The sequence below is a fragment of the Antechinus flavipes genome, chromosome 3 (assembly GCF_016432865.1).
Source record: "Antechinus flavipes isolate AdamAnt ecotype Samford, QLD, Australia chromosome 3, AdamAnt_v2, whole genome shotgun sequence".
NCBI classification, from domain to species: domain Eukaryota; kingdom Metazoa; phylum Chordata; class Mammalia; order Dasyuromorphia; family Dasyuridae; genus Antechinus; species Antechinus flavipes.
Window position 1 is genome coordinate 413,078,863 of NC_067400.1, and position 15,363 is coordinate 413,094,225.

Genomic DNA, 15,363 nt, shown 5'->3' on the forward strand with positions numbered 1-15,363 from the left:
TACTGTTTTTAATTATTATTAAACTATTACTATGCTAACTATGCTATCAATAGGCATAATCAAAGGGCATAAATATTTGTACAAGGTATATATAGTGCTCTTTCCTCTCCACTGATGATTGTATTTATAAATCCTAATAGTAAATATAATGGGTAGTATTTTGGGGATTTGGATTTTTGACTCTTTGTCTCACTTTTTCTAACAAATTTGACTCTTAAAGACTATTCTAAATTTACAAAGCATGAAGGGATATTGTGTGTGTGTGTGTGTGTGTGTGTGTGTGTGTGTGTGTGTGTATAAAAGAGAATAGACATACCAGTGTACTGTCGATAAGAATATAAATTGGTATAACCAGTCAGGAAAGCAATTTGGAACTTTGAATCCACAAAATTGTGTTTGCCCTTTGATCCTGCAATATTGCTAGTAGGAATACACACCCCAATGAGATAAGAGACCAAGGGAAACGATCCAGATGTACAAAAATATAATACTTTTTGTTGTAGCAAAGAATCATAAACAAGTGGAGGCTAATGAATCACTTAGGGAATGAATGGACAAACTATGATATGTGAATGTAATAAATATTTTAAATATTATATTCTAGTTTATGTAAATGTTCTATATATTACATTAAATTCTATTTTGCTATAAGTAATTTTAAAAGAGATAGATTCAGAGATAATAAGGAAAACTTTTATGAAATAATGTTGAGTGAAGTGAACAGAAGCAGAACAACTCATACAATGACTACCATAATGTAAAGGGAAACAACTTTGAAAAGTATTCTAATAAATATAATAACCAGTTTAAAAAACATCCTTGTCACCTTTCAACAGAAAAATGGTGGTCTCAAGGTACAGAATAAAATATACGTTCATACATGAACAATGTCTTTTTTTTTTTTGCTTGATTATTTTTATCTGTTACAAGGAAGAGAAAGAGAGATAGGTGGAAAAGGGAATTGGTGAGTAATAATGGAGATCCAAGAAAAGGGGGGAAAGAGAGAGACAGAGAGACAGAGAGACAGAAAGACAGAGAGAAAAAGATAGAGACAGAGACAGACAGAGACAGAGAGAGGCACAGAGACAGAGAAAAAAGAGAGATACACAGAGAGACAGACACACACACAGACACACAGACACACACACACACACAGAGAGATAGAGACAGACAGACAGATAGAGACAGAGAGAGGGAGAGAAATGTTAATGAAATATTTTGAAAAATGCAAAAGAGGGCAGTAAATTAAGCAGAGGACATATACAAGCAAGGCATCCTTGTGTTTGTGTTAAATTTATTATACTATTTTAAAAATTTATGTAATATAAATTTGTTGTTTCATATATAACTTTTCTGTTTTTTGTACAATGAAATGTTCATATTTGGGAGGGTTTGTTATATTCATAATAAAAAGTTAAAAATTTTAAATTAGAAAATATCACATTTAAAAATTTTAATTTAATTGTTGAAAATTTCAAATCATCTCTTCCATTCTCAAGTTATTTCAATTTTTTTAAAGTTATAATTAGTTGGGAAGCTCTTATTATATTGTTCACCAATAAGAATAATTTTGAGAAATATAACAGGTATTCATTTTAACTTCCACACAAAGATTGTTTAACTTCAACTTTACACACTTAACATTGAAAGCAGTATAAAAGTACAATGAATGCAGTATAATAGTACAACTCATTCATATCATGAATCTATGTAAAATAATAAGGATGATAACAGATTGTCATTATAACTCACATTTGACCTAATTTATACATACCATAATAAGTAATTTGTGTCAATTCACTAAGATGAAACTAATCCCTCCATGTGAAAGTCCCTTTTACTGAATTAATTTGAAGGTTTTTTTCAGTGAAGAAAAAGTAAATTATGCATCAGAGTTGTATTAGAAATATTGGCTATTCCCTCTCATTCCTACAGTTTAGAAAATTCTGCCTCATAGCCAAGGATGTAGTGGAAAAGAAGATTGTTAATTTTTTAGTGTTGGCACTTATGCCAGCAAACACTATAAATTAGGTTTTGATTTGTTGTTGTTGTTGTTTTGATTATTTTCTAAACCTAAAAGAGTCATAGGAAAATGTTAATAATGCAAATTAAATTTAAAGGTATGTCATGAGTATATTTGAGGAGAGGCAGAAGTGGTTGTTGAGCATTTACCAGAACATTCCAACTTATAGCAAATCTCTCAATTATAGTAAATTTGTTCATTTTCCACTACTATCCAGTGATAGAAGTTCTGTCCTCTAGGACAAAGCAGAAGAACCCTAATTGCTTTTCCACATGACAGGTTTTCAAAGACTGAAATCAAAATGTGATCATTCCTATGTCTTTCTTCTACAAATTAAAATCTTTGCTTTGACTATCTGAATTTCATCAAGCCCAGTACCTGCTTTCTCTCCAATGATACTGGGCCCTCCTCCTCTTTACTAGACTCTATTGATAACCTTTCTGCTCCCATTGATCAAATTATCATTGATATGCAGATGACTCACAGATTTTTGAATTTAGACCCTGTCCTTCCCCTGAGGTTGTCTCATATCACTAACTGCCTTTTGAACATTTCAAACTGAACGTCCTTGAAATATACCAAAATGAGCATATCCAAAAAAGAACTCATTATCTTTTCCCTATTCCTCTTCCAAATTTCCTTGTTAAAGGCTCCATCATTCTCCTAATCTCCCAAAATCACAAACTCAGCATTATTCGCAGCCCATTGAAAGCAATTACCTTAGGCAATAATGCTCCTTGTGAATAGAGTTTGTATCTCTTAATACATAGTAACTGCTTAATAAATACTTTTTGATTAATTGAAAAGAATCATAATTGTAGCAGCTACACCCAAAGAAAGAACACTGGGAAATGAATATAAACTGCTTGCGTTTTTTGTTTTTCTTCCCGGGTTATTTATACCTTCTGAATCCAATTCTCCCTGTGCAACAAGAAAACTGTTCGGTTCTGCACACATATATTGTATCTAGGATACACTGTAACCTATTTAACATGTAAAGGACTGCTTGCCATCTTGGGGTGGGTGGGGAGGGAGGGAGGGGAAAAATCGGAACAGAAGTGAATGCAAGGGATAATGTTGTAAAAAATTACCCTGGCATGGGTTCTGTCAATAAAAAGTTATTAAAAAAAAAAAAAAGAATCATAATTAGTTAACCCATGGCAATCCTCCAATAGTAAGAATTCAGAGCTCAGGATTGGAGTGGCCTTTTTTTGTTGACTAGAAATGTAGCCTAAGCATGACTAAGTTGCAGTCATGTGTCTGGCCAACTGTTTTCTTTATTATTATTCTGTAGTGATTTTTCACTTAAGTCTATGGCTAGATCAGAATAGAGAAGCAGAACCAGCATTTTACATCATGTTGGAGTCTCAGTTCCTTTTTTTTCTTCAGGTTTTGACACCCAGTAATGCTGCAACATGTATTACCCTTGACTACATTTGGATTTTTTTGGATAAAATTAAACATCTAACTTTTAAACTTTATTCCTGCTTGTAATTCAGGTTTCACACATCCTATTTACAAGTTTTACGTCACTCTCTATTTTCTTCACCAGGAATCTTACTGTCTACTGTCCTGTAAGGTAGCACTTAGCCTAGTATTCATCTTATACCAGGCGCTCAAAAAACATTTGAATGGATAGATGATGGATAAACACATAAATACACGTGTGTATGCGGGTGTGGTTCCTTTAAGATTCCTTTCTTTCTGATTCCCAACCCCTCCTAGTTAATGTAATTACCTTTTGATTCACAAATCCTGGTCCCTTTGAATTCCAATAGAAGATCTGGACCTGAGACAACCTGGGACTACCCCTACAGGTCCCTCTAACTAAATCTCCCATTGTAAAAAAGGCCAAGCTGGAACACTCTCTTTGCAGAGGGCCCAAACATGCCAACCTTCCTGGCATGTCAGAATTTTCTGTCCACTGTCCGGTGCCCTTCTTTATCTCTACCTTCACCTATTTCCTTACTTCTAAACCTCATAATAAGCCTTTTATCAAACTAGCTTTTCGGGCTGATATATTCTTTTATTGGGAACTCACGCTGCTACTAGACTTCATTTAACACCGTATCCTTGTGCCAAATCCAAAGAGGTTGCAGGGGAACTCTATTTGACTCCTTGTACCCCGAATCTGCCATGCTACCTCAATTAAACTCTAATTTCATTTAGACACCCATCTCTATCCCTTCTCTCTCTCTCTCTCTCTCTCTCTCTCTCTCTCTCTCTCTCACACACACACACACACACACACATACATGTGTATGTATCTATATAATAAATGTATTTGTGTGTGTATATATGTACATGTATTTATTTATCCATTCATTCATCTATTCATTCACTCCATTCATTTATTTATTTGCTGGAGCCCTAAGGAAAACCCAAAAGTACAGAAGTCTGCAGCTAGCAATGCAGTGGATAGAGAGAGTGCTTGTCCTAGAGTCAGGAAGTTCTGAGTTCAAATCTTTCCTCAAACATTTAGGAGTTGTGTTACCCTGGGCAAAGCATTTAATGTGTTTGCTTCAGTTTCTCTAATTGTAAAACAGGGATAGCAACAGCACCTACCTCACTGAGTTATTGTGAGAAACAAATGAGATATCTGTAAAGCACTTAGCAACGAGCTTGGCACATAATAGATGCTATATTGATGCTATTCTAGTGGTAGAGAATCCCCTATTTGGTCGGAGGTGCAGGTCCAATGTGAAAAGAATTCACGAACTTAAAAGTTTGAATGGTAAAGAGAAGTTCATTGGCACTGAGAAGTCAACTTTGCTAGGAAGGCAGACGTCTGAGTGGCAAAGGCTTGTTGGGGAAATAAAGGTTAGCATTGAGAAGACAATGTCTTCACAGCAAGCAAGAGTCCTGGCAGACAGCTGTTCCAAGAGGAGAGAGCTCCCTTGGCAGAAGCATACTATTTCGGACTTCTACAAATATATGAGTTTAAACTTGTCTTTTTATAACAGTTTGAGGCTAAGCGTCCCAGTTGAAAAGACAGTCAATGCTCCCAGGCTTAGATCCTCTTCTTGGAATGTCAAGCCACTCAGTATCAGGCCCAGATCTCCAACTGCATGAAATTCCTGAAGATCCAGCTACCCAAAAGATTAATAGGGGGAGATTTGCCCAAGATCTTCAGTTGAATGAGGAAAAGATTTGTCTGGAAAATATGCCTTCTCCTAGACGATCTGGAGTCTGGAAGACCCCAAATCTCCCTTCTTTTATATATCAAAGGGGACTCAATTTCAGAGTGATTCTTTTACAGATTAAAGGGGACACAGTTTTCAGAGTTTACCCCACCTCAATATGAATAGTTGTCCCTTATCTTTCTTCCCCATTATTATTATTATAAAAATCCCAGTGGACATTCTCTTCATTGTCCTAAGCAGTTGAAGTCTGTCAATCAACAGCATTATAATGCTTTCCAGTCAACATCCTCTTTGTTATCTTATCTCAGAATTCTCATATTGAATTCAACTCAACATTAATGTCTACAATGCTGGAATCCTAGTGTTAACTCAATTTAAAACAAGGTGATAACTCAAGGGAGATGTTAGAATCCTAGTGTTGTTAACTCAATGTAATTGATACAATGCTTGTGTTCACACCTTTACTCATTGGAGTTCACACATTTGGGAGATTTCAGGGTTTAGTATGAGATATCCGAATTCACACCTCCCTTGAAGCTCTTAGGGACAGAGAGCACTCTGGGAGAAAACCCATATTCCCATTCTCTCAGAAGAGTCATATATAAGCCCAGTCAAGAGAGTTCAGCAGAATTGGAGGCTGAAGAAAGCAGAGGCAGAAGCAAAGGACAAAGCTGCAGGAGTTCAGCTGAATTTAGATTGAGAGGGGAACGTCAAGTGAGTTCAGCCAGAAGCCCTCTCTGAGTGAGTTTTAATTTGGAACGCCGACTGGGGTCGGAGAGGAGCACTCTGAGAGGGATTCTGGCTCTCAATCTCCCAGAGTGCTCTCTGGCCCTAAAAGCTTCAAGGGAGATGTGAATTTGGATATCTCATACTAAACCCTGAAATCTCCCAAATGTGTGAACTCTAATGAGTAAAGGTGTGAACACAAGCATTGTAGCAATTACATTGAGTTAACACTAGGATTCTAACATCTCCCTTGAGTTATCACCTTGTTTCAAGTTGAGTTAACACTAGGATTCCAACAGTCTACTATATATAAGGCATGTGGAGAGTAATGAGAATAGAAAAGCAAAAGCAAATCAATCTCTGCCTTCAAAGAGCTTTCATTTGTGTGTGTGTGTGGGGGGGGGTAGTGTGCAATGTAGCAAATCATAAGTAAAAAGCATTTACAGAGTAGTGTGCAATAATAACTGGAGGGAGCAAGAAAGACCTTGTGTAGGAGGTAATCACTGAGCAGGACTTTGAAAGAATCCACGGGGGAGAAGGCTTTGCATTCCAGACATGAGGTTTTGATTGGCCAGGGGGCAGAGTTTGACAATGGAATGTTGTATTCAGGAAATACAGCTTCAATGACGGTCTAAAGGTACAATGAATATATGAATATATGAAATAAGCCCAGAAAGATATACTGGAACCCACTTATGAAGGAGTTTAATGTTAGGTTGAGAAGTTCATATTTAATCACCATAGGAGCTCTTTTTACCTTCAGTGGCCCTTAGGCTTTCTAATCACTAAGAAGAACCTGTATTTGCCATGCTCCATCCCCATTCTCATCCCTCTAATTTAATTTCTCAGTGTTGGGTAGTATAGGACCAGTGTGCCAGCTTTTTAGCTGACAAACTATAGTAATCTGTGCCAATGTGTAATAATTCTACTAAGCTAAACATGCATATAAGTCCTGTTACAATGTCTCCACTATCTTATCTAACTCATCAAAGGGGTCTATTTCCAATGATAGGAATTTTGCCCAAGTGGAGGACATACAGAGGAAGTGATTTAATGCTTCCCAAATCATGCAAAGAAGGTATAGAATGCAATACAGTGATAGGCCCTCCATAGACAGACAATTGATAGGAGGGTGAAATGCCAGCCAGGTGTAAATCAGCCTGTTAGAAAGGGAGCTATGGAGGCAGCAGTGGCCAGCTGACAAGAACCCATGCCCTTAGGGCCAGAACCTCTGACACAGAGAAGCATCAGAGTCTGTAGATTTAAACCTAGATAAATGAAGGGGCCAGCCATGAATAAAATAAAACTCCCCCATTTATTTGGTGAATTCAGATCCTAAAAGACTTTTACCAAACCTGAGATTGTAGAAAGAAGTAATAATTGGAAAGGAAAAGTACTGGGCTCAAGCTAATACTTTCTTTGGGGCCCTATATTCAGGGCAGTATTTTGAAGTTAAAAGTATTGCAAGAGTTCCAGAACTGAATGTGATTTTTGGACCTTGCAAATCACATTAGTGTCTGCTCTGCATGTATATATGCATGCATTTTAGAAGGTGGTAAAATATAGGTGATGCTCTTATTTCTTATAGATGTTCTGGCAATTTTGTCACTTTGATCTTCCCATGGTTGGATACAGCAAAGGATAATTAAAATGAGGTTTTAGCCTGGGGATTAATTTCTGCAATAATGCAAAGCAATTGTGATGAAGGCCTACTTGATTTTTGCCTGTAATGACCCTGGCACAACTGTGGCCTCATGGAAAAAGTTACAGCTTTTGTTTCCATATGAAAAAATGCAGAGGCCCGAGGACCTCCAAATTCTCGTTCTTCCAAAGGTAGAACATGTGTCTAAGGATAATAAGAAGTGGCTGCAAAATCCTAAACTATTTCTGTGCTTATACTAATTAAGAGAGATGGAATGTCATTTAGTAAAAACCCATCATTTTATAGATAAAGAATTGAGAAAAGGTAAATGAATTTACTTAAGGTCAATGAGGTAGTAACAGAGGTGGGAGTAAAGCCAACTAGTTTGTTTTACAGAAAAGGAAACTGAGCACAAAGAAGTTAAATGACTTCTCCTAATTCACAGAGTTGTAACCCTCAGCCCCTTATTTCTCTCTCAGGCTACCATCCCTGCATCAACCACTCTATTTCCTTTCCTCCATCTTGACCCTTGGTGAACCATATGGATTCTATTTTTCCTCTCTTCTTCATTTAGGTCCCTGGCCATCTATCCCATAGTCAGTTGTACCCTACCGTCTCTTTTTCTTGGATTATTTTCTTGGACAAGGTTCAGAAAAATTACACAATCCTTCTGAGTGCACCCTAAATCAATCACTAAAGGCCCTCCCCTGACAGGGATTCCAAATCTCCATAGAGCACACCAAGGGCAAGTGCCCAGTTAATGTTCTGTGTGTCTTCTGGGTGTTCCTCATCTATACCATTCCCCCCTCCTCATCTCCTCCAAAACACACATTCTGAAATCTAGTGATAGAATTAATGCCAAGTATGAAATCAGTTCTGTACCAAGAGCCAATCACCAGGTCTTTTACTAATCCTAGAACTAACTGCCTTGATTTCAACTCTGTGATATTTGGAACCTGACTCCACTACATACACAATATCATTGTGTCAGTTATCATAGTAGCTAAGAAGGTGGAGTTCCCATTCAGCTGGTTCCTGTGGTTGGCAAAGTCCCATTGTTTGCTCCCTTAATTTCAATGATTCATTCACCATTTGTTAGGGCGAAAGTCCTCTTCTATTCATTTTAGCTATCCAGTTAGCCCAATTCTCTTGTGTACTTGCTCTCTGGAGTTCTGGCTCTATCTCACTTAGCCTTAATCCCAGATCTCTTCATTTTACACTCTTTTTTAGACAGATGAGTTTCTCTAGAAGAGAACTCCTGGCTACATTTCTTGGTGTAAGTCACTCCTCCAACACGTATCACTCAACACATTAAATCAAGAGAAGGAGAAAGAAGGTGAATTGTATATCACTGTCATACTTCAGACACAATCTGTAACATTCTTTTTGTTTCAGCTACAATTTACTATCCTTCAGGTCATTTTTCTTCCTTTCAAAAGGAATTCAGTACCTGGCTTACAGTATTCTCCATCCCAACCCTGCTCTCATATTTAGAGACATCATTGTACATGTTGATATCTTCTCTACTACTTTGACTTCCTAATTCATTAACTATTTAAACTTCTATAAGCTATATGATTTTAAAAAATATTTTATTGATGATTTTCTAAAAATCACCATAATTTTCTATGACTTGATATTCTGTTGGTTGTCTAGAGTTAAGAAAGTGATGGTTTGTGGTTGTTGAATCATTTTGGTTATGTTCAATTCTCTGTGATCTTATTTTCAGTTTTCTTGATGAACATATTGGAGTGGTTTGCCATTTCCTTCTCCAGTTCATTTTTCAGATGAGGAATTGAGGTAAGTAGGGTTAAGCGACTTTCCTAGAATCACACAGCTAATATATGTCTGAGGTTAGAGTTGAATTCAGGTCATTCTGACCAGGACTAGGGCTCAACACACAGTGCCTCCTAGCTGCCTGAAGAAAGTGATGGAGACGATTCTAGTAAAACAGATTAAACTTTAAAATATGGCATTGATGTTCTGGAGAGCTAGCTGTTAAGATGTACCAGTATGCTCTTGCCTATAAATTCACCACTTTTCTCCTGGTAGGAGGAAGGTATGTCTCATCATCAGTCCTCTGGAAACAAGGTCATTCATTACATTGATTCTAATTCTAATGTTGTTGGGTTTTGTTTGTTGTTAGTGGTGCTGGTGCTGGTGCTGTGTGTGTGTGTGTGTGTGTGTGTGTGTGTGTGTATGTAGCTTATATTTATTATGTAAATTTCTCTCTTTTTCCAATTCTTTTTCCATTCCATATTAGTTTATATAAGACTTCCTAAGCTTTGGGGGAAAAAATAACTGGGGAAAAATCTTGACAATAAGTTTCTTTTATCAGACTTGTTTCCAAGATATATAAGGAACTGATTGCAATTTATAAGAATAAGAACCATTCTCCAATTATGACCAAAGAGTATGAACAGTCAGTATTCTAAGGAAGAAATACAAGCTATCAAGAGCCATATTACTGCAGCAAGGTGATACAGTGGATAGAGAATTAGGTTTTGAGTTGAGAAGACCTGAGTTCAAATTTAACCTCACATGCTCTCCTAGTTGTGACTTTGAACAAATTACTTTTTTTAAGCTTGTTTGTTTTTAATGCACATTGTTTTGTGAATTATATTGGGAGAGAAAAATCAGAGCAAAAGGAAAAAACTATGGGAGAGACAAAAAAACCAAAAACAAAGAAGTAAATATAGCATATGTTGATTTATATTCAGTCTCCTTAGTTCTTTTTCTGGATGGCATTTTCTGTCCAAAGTCTATCGGGATTGCTTTGGATCACTGAACTACTGAAAAGAACCAAGTTTTTCATATTTGAAAAATTCCTGCTGTTATTGTATACAATGTATTCTTGGTTCTACTTGTTTCACTCAGCATCAGTACATGTAAATGTTTCTAGCCCTTTCTATAATCAGCTTGTTCATCATTTTTATAAAACAATAATATTCCATTATCTTCATGTACCACAGCTTATTCAGCCATTCCTGAATTGAAGGGCATCTACCCCTTTTCCAATAAAAAGAGCTGCTACAAACATTTTTGCACATGTAGGTCCTTTTTCCTCCTTTATGAGATTTCCTTGGGATATAGATCCAGTAAAGGCACTTCTGGGTCAAAGAATATGCACACTTTTATAATCCTTTTGGGCATAGTCCTGGACAACTTATTTAATTTTGTTTACTTTAATTATAAAATGGAGATAATAATAGCTAGCTTTTTATAAAGATCAAATGAGATAATATTTGTAAAGTATTATTTACAGTGCCTAGCATAAAGTAGTTGCTTAATAAATACTTATTTCCTTGTTTCCATATTAAAAATGCTCCCAAATTACTAAAAATTCTAGAAATGCTTTGTGCTTCTATATTCATTCATCAGATTGGAAAGTTGACCTCCTCATCCCCCCCACAAAAAAAGAAAAATGACAAATATTGGAAGGGCTACAGGAGAACAGGCAAACTAAAGCACTGTTGGTTAAGCTGTGAATTTGTAGAAACAATCTAGAAAGCAATTTGGAACTATGCCCAGATTTTCTCTGAATTCTTCATATTATTTCTTTTGTGTAATAATATTCCATTGTATCATGAACTCTATCTTCACTCTGATTTAGTCAAGCATGGAGGTGATTATGCTATTGTCCATAACTGTGTCAATTTTAATCTTAACTTCTGAAATTCCCTTCATAATCTCCTATCCTTTCAGCTCTCCCTCCACCTTATCCCTTTTAAACTTATCTTTTTCTCACTATGACTTCATCACTCCATTCCTCTCTGCTCATCAATCTTTCTCCCTTGCTCTAGCCTCATTCTCTTCCCTCCCATCCACAAATTAAATCATAGAGTTGGCAACGTTAACTGTGTGCTGTCATCCACTCTTGACTTCTTTGCTCCCTTGCCTGACCACTGTTTATATTCAACATTCCTTAATCCTGGATCACCCCAACATTGACCTTCTCGGAACTTAATCCCCAGTTGCCAACAAATGCACTAGAGAAGCCTGTTATCTTTCTAGAATGGGCTCTCACTGCTGCATAGCAATTCTTTCTGCCCTATATCACTGACTCCCATGTTCTCCCAGCAATTGGTAGGAAATTTCTCCTCAATCCCCTCTAACTAGTCCCAATCTCCACCCTCATTTTATTGAGAAAATTGAATATTTAATAAAAAACTCCTTAATCTCTTCTACTCCAAACATCAAAAGCTCTCTTCATTTTTACCTATCATCTTTTTTGGCTGGTGTTGTTTACACTTCATTCTTGAAGAAGACCAATGACATGAGGAGGAGAAGAAGGAGAATGTCTTGATATGTGAGTGAATTGGATTTAAGTGCAGTAGAGCTATGCAAAATCATGATCTCCTGATCTGCTCATTTTACTCAGCATCAGTTCATGTAAGTCACTATAGGCCTCTCTAAAATCATCCTGTTGGTCGTTTCTTACAGAACAATAATATTCCATAATATTCATATGCCAAATTTATTCAGCCATTCTCCAATTGATGGGCATCCACTCAGTTTCCAGTTTCTAGCCACTACAAAAAGGGCTGCCACATTTTTTTACATATGGGTCCCTTTCCCTTCTTTAGTATCTCTTTGGGATATAAGCCCGATAGTAACACTGCTGAATCAAAGGGTATGCACAATTTGATAACTTTTTGAGCACAGTTCCAAATCGCTCTCCAGAATGGCTGGATGTATTCACAGTTCTACCAACAATGTATCAGTGTCTCAGTTTTCCCACATTCCCTCCAACATTCATCATTATCTTTTCCTGTCATCTTAGCCAATCTGAGAGGTATGTAGCGGTATCTCAAAGTTGTCTTAGTTTGCATTTCTCTGATCAATAGTGATTTGGAGCAAGATGGTCTTTTCTTAAGTCCAAATACTTATTCCTATCTCTTCTAGGAACTTATCCCATTTTATATTCTCTACTTCTTACCTTAATCCTTTTCCCTTCCCTTCCCTTTTCCTTTTCTACTGACTCCTGCTGTCTCCAAATCTTTCCTTAGCTTAAAAAGACCAAGGTCTTCCACTACATCCTAGACCATCACCAGTTGCTTTGACTTGTGTCTTGCCATTGAATTCTGATGACTCTGGAGGAGAGAATGAAGCTGATGACTTTGCACAGCTCTGCCTCATTTAAATCCAATTCATTCCCACATCAAGACATTACCCTCCTGATACCATTGCTCCTCTTCAAGAATGAGGAGCAAATAACAATTTTATCTTCCTTGTCCTAAAAAACAAAAAACAAAAAAAACAACTCTTGACTCTGCCAGCTGTCAATTCCCATATCACTTCTTCCTTTCCCTGCTGAGCTTCTAGAAAGAGTTGTTTAAATTTTGTTGCCTGTACTGCTGACCTGAACATTCAATTCTAAACCTCTTTACAGTTAGACTTCCAACATATCCTTAGAGAAGATGTTCTTTCATCAGCATTATTAGCAGTTTCTTAACTGCTCGTTCCAATAATCTCTTCTTGATTCTCATCCTTCTTGACCTCATTGCAGCTCTTCTGATCATCCCTCCTGGACACTCTCTTTTGGCTTTGGTGCCTGTGACATTGATGTCTCCTAATATACCTCCTACATGTTTGATTGCTCCTTTTCAATCTCTTCTGACATGTCTCTGCTTAACTAGTCTACCTGGATGAAAAATCAGCATCTTAAATTTAACATGTCCAAACCAGATTCACTGTATTTTCCTTAATATAATTTCTTCTTCAAGGACATAACAAAGAGGCCACATTGCATAGTGAACAGATTACTGGATTTGGAGTCAGGAAGACTCGGATTCATATCCTGCCTTATTGACAGTGTGATTGTGGGAAAGTCATTCAACTTCTCAGAGAATTAGTTTCTTCTTCTATAAAATGTTTGAAATAGTGGAGTCAGTGGTAACTAAGATCTCTAGCAGCACTAAATCTATAACTTGCATTCCCTGTGTTTGTCATGGGCACTACCCAAATTTGTAACTTGAGTCCTCTCTTTCACCACCTCTTTCATCATATACAATCATTTGCCAAGTCTTATTACTAACCTGTGCTTCAGTTTTCCCATTTTTTAAATGAGAGGGTGTTGGATTCCAAGATCTTTAAGATGTCTTCCAGAACCCCTCCTATAAAATACCCTTATGAGAGCAACCATGGTCAAGCAATCTATGGGAAGGAGGGGAGGCAGATTCTGGAGTGGAACATCCCCATCTGATAAATTGGTGTTTTGATGTAAAAAGCATTACAGCTATCACATATATACAATAAGTGTGTTGAATAAGTAAAACCTGTAGAATCAGTGTAGTACAAATACCAATTGTATTATTATCACCATTTTACAGATTTTTTAAAAAGTGACTTGTCTGTGTTTATACAACTTGAAAGTGTTGAAATTGTGCTTCAGTTTCAGCTGTGTCCTATCTCTAATTCCACTTCTCCCATTACACTACAATAATGCAGGACTCTGCACTCATTGAAATATCCCATAATTCTTTGAGGAAGGGACTAAAGAGAAATTATTATTGTCACTTTATAGAGGGCAAAACTGAGACAGAAAAAATTAAGTGATTTGTTTGATATCCAGGCAAGATTGTGAAAGAGGTTTTTCTCTCAGACTCTTCTTGCCACACAGCCCTTCCTCTTCCTCTCCCATCTCTATTAAAATATACTCTGTGGAAAAGATCCCTTATTTGCAATTAAGATTGTGGAGTAAATTTAAGTCTATGGATTTTCTCTCTTTCCTAGAGTTATTTGCATTTTAAGCCATAACACTAGTGATGGAATGAGAGGCTTTGTCCCCTATAAAAGGAACACAAGTATATGGAATTGAATAAGAGGTTTTATTTTTAGGGACAGGACAAAGAAAGCCTTCTGTAGCCTTCTATAGCCTTCATCCATTTTGCTGAACTTTGTAAGACAAGACCTGTCCTGTTGAAACCACAGATTAGCAGTTGAAATAAGTATTGATCTCATTAGCTGACTATCCTCTAATAACCACATTTTATTCACATAGAAAGTTGTTTTTTTTTTTTTAAGTTATACACAAAATTGGACGTGGAAAATAATTCAAAGTCAGAGAGAAATTCAAACACAAATGACAAGGTAACTGCCCTGATAGGTCAGACATTAATGTGGGTTTGAATTGAAGATTATTAACATTTTAACAAATGAAAATGTTTACAATCTTAGAATTCTTGGCAGTAGTGCTTAGAGAAGTTCAGCCAGCAAAAGCTCATAACCTGCAAAACCAAATAGCTGCAGAGAACACAAGAAACAGTTCCTATTTCCCAGGGCAAAGAATACAAGAGCCCCATACACATTGACAAAATAGGACAACTCATTCTGAGAAGTACTAAAGATACAAGTGGAATGTTTAGCTAACAATTGTACTTTGCATCCTAGAGCTCTTTCAGATTAAAAAATATATATATATTCCCCCCCCCAAAAAAAAAATTCACCTTCTTGGGTCCATAGCATGTTTCAAATAACAGAAAAATCAAAAGTATTTGGTGATAAATACTTACGGATAAGGAGATAAGGAAACTACCCTATCATTTAGTAATAACTCATTAAGTACCCAGTGCTTAGCAGAATGCCTGGCACATAGGAGATGCTTAATAAATATTTGTTAACTTGGGTTATTATTTTCTAAGTCTTTGCTTCCTAACATTTTCATTAGTCATACACTCAGAAACACAAACACATAACATTAGTTTCACTGAATTTTGATTTTCAATTAAATATTGTAAATGTATCCTAAAATTTAAAAAAAGCATTTCCTGTAAAAATGAAAATGTCAGTCAACAGCAAAACAATTGACATGCAGTATACTCTTACTT

At 36.5% G+C, this 15,363-nt stretch overlaps 1 long non-coding RNA gene across 1 annotated transcript in view; it reads left to right on the forward strand.

The window, feature by feature from the left end:
• The first annotated feature begins 9,261 nt into the window (after positions 1-9,261).
• The window catches only part of LOC127554528 (uncharacterized), a 39,981-nt gene continuing 33,879 nt past the window's right edge, over positions 9,262-15,363 (forward strand). Inside the window, exon 1 of the long non-coding RNA XR_007952003.1 lies at positions 9,262-9,334. This is a non-coding gene — a long non-coding RNA (uncharacterized LOC127554528). The remainder of the gene's footprint in view (positions 9,335-15,363) is intronic.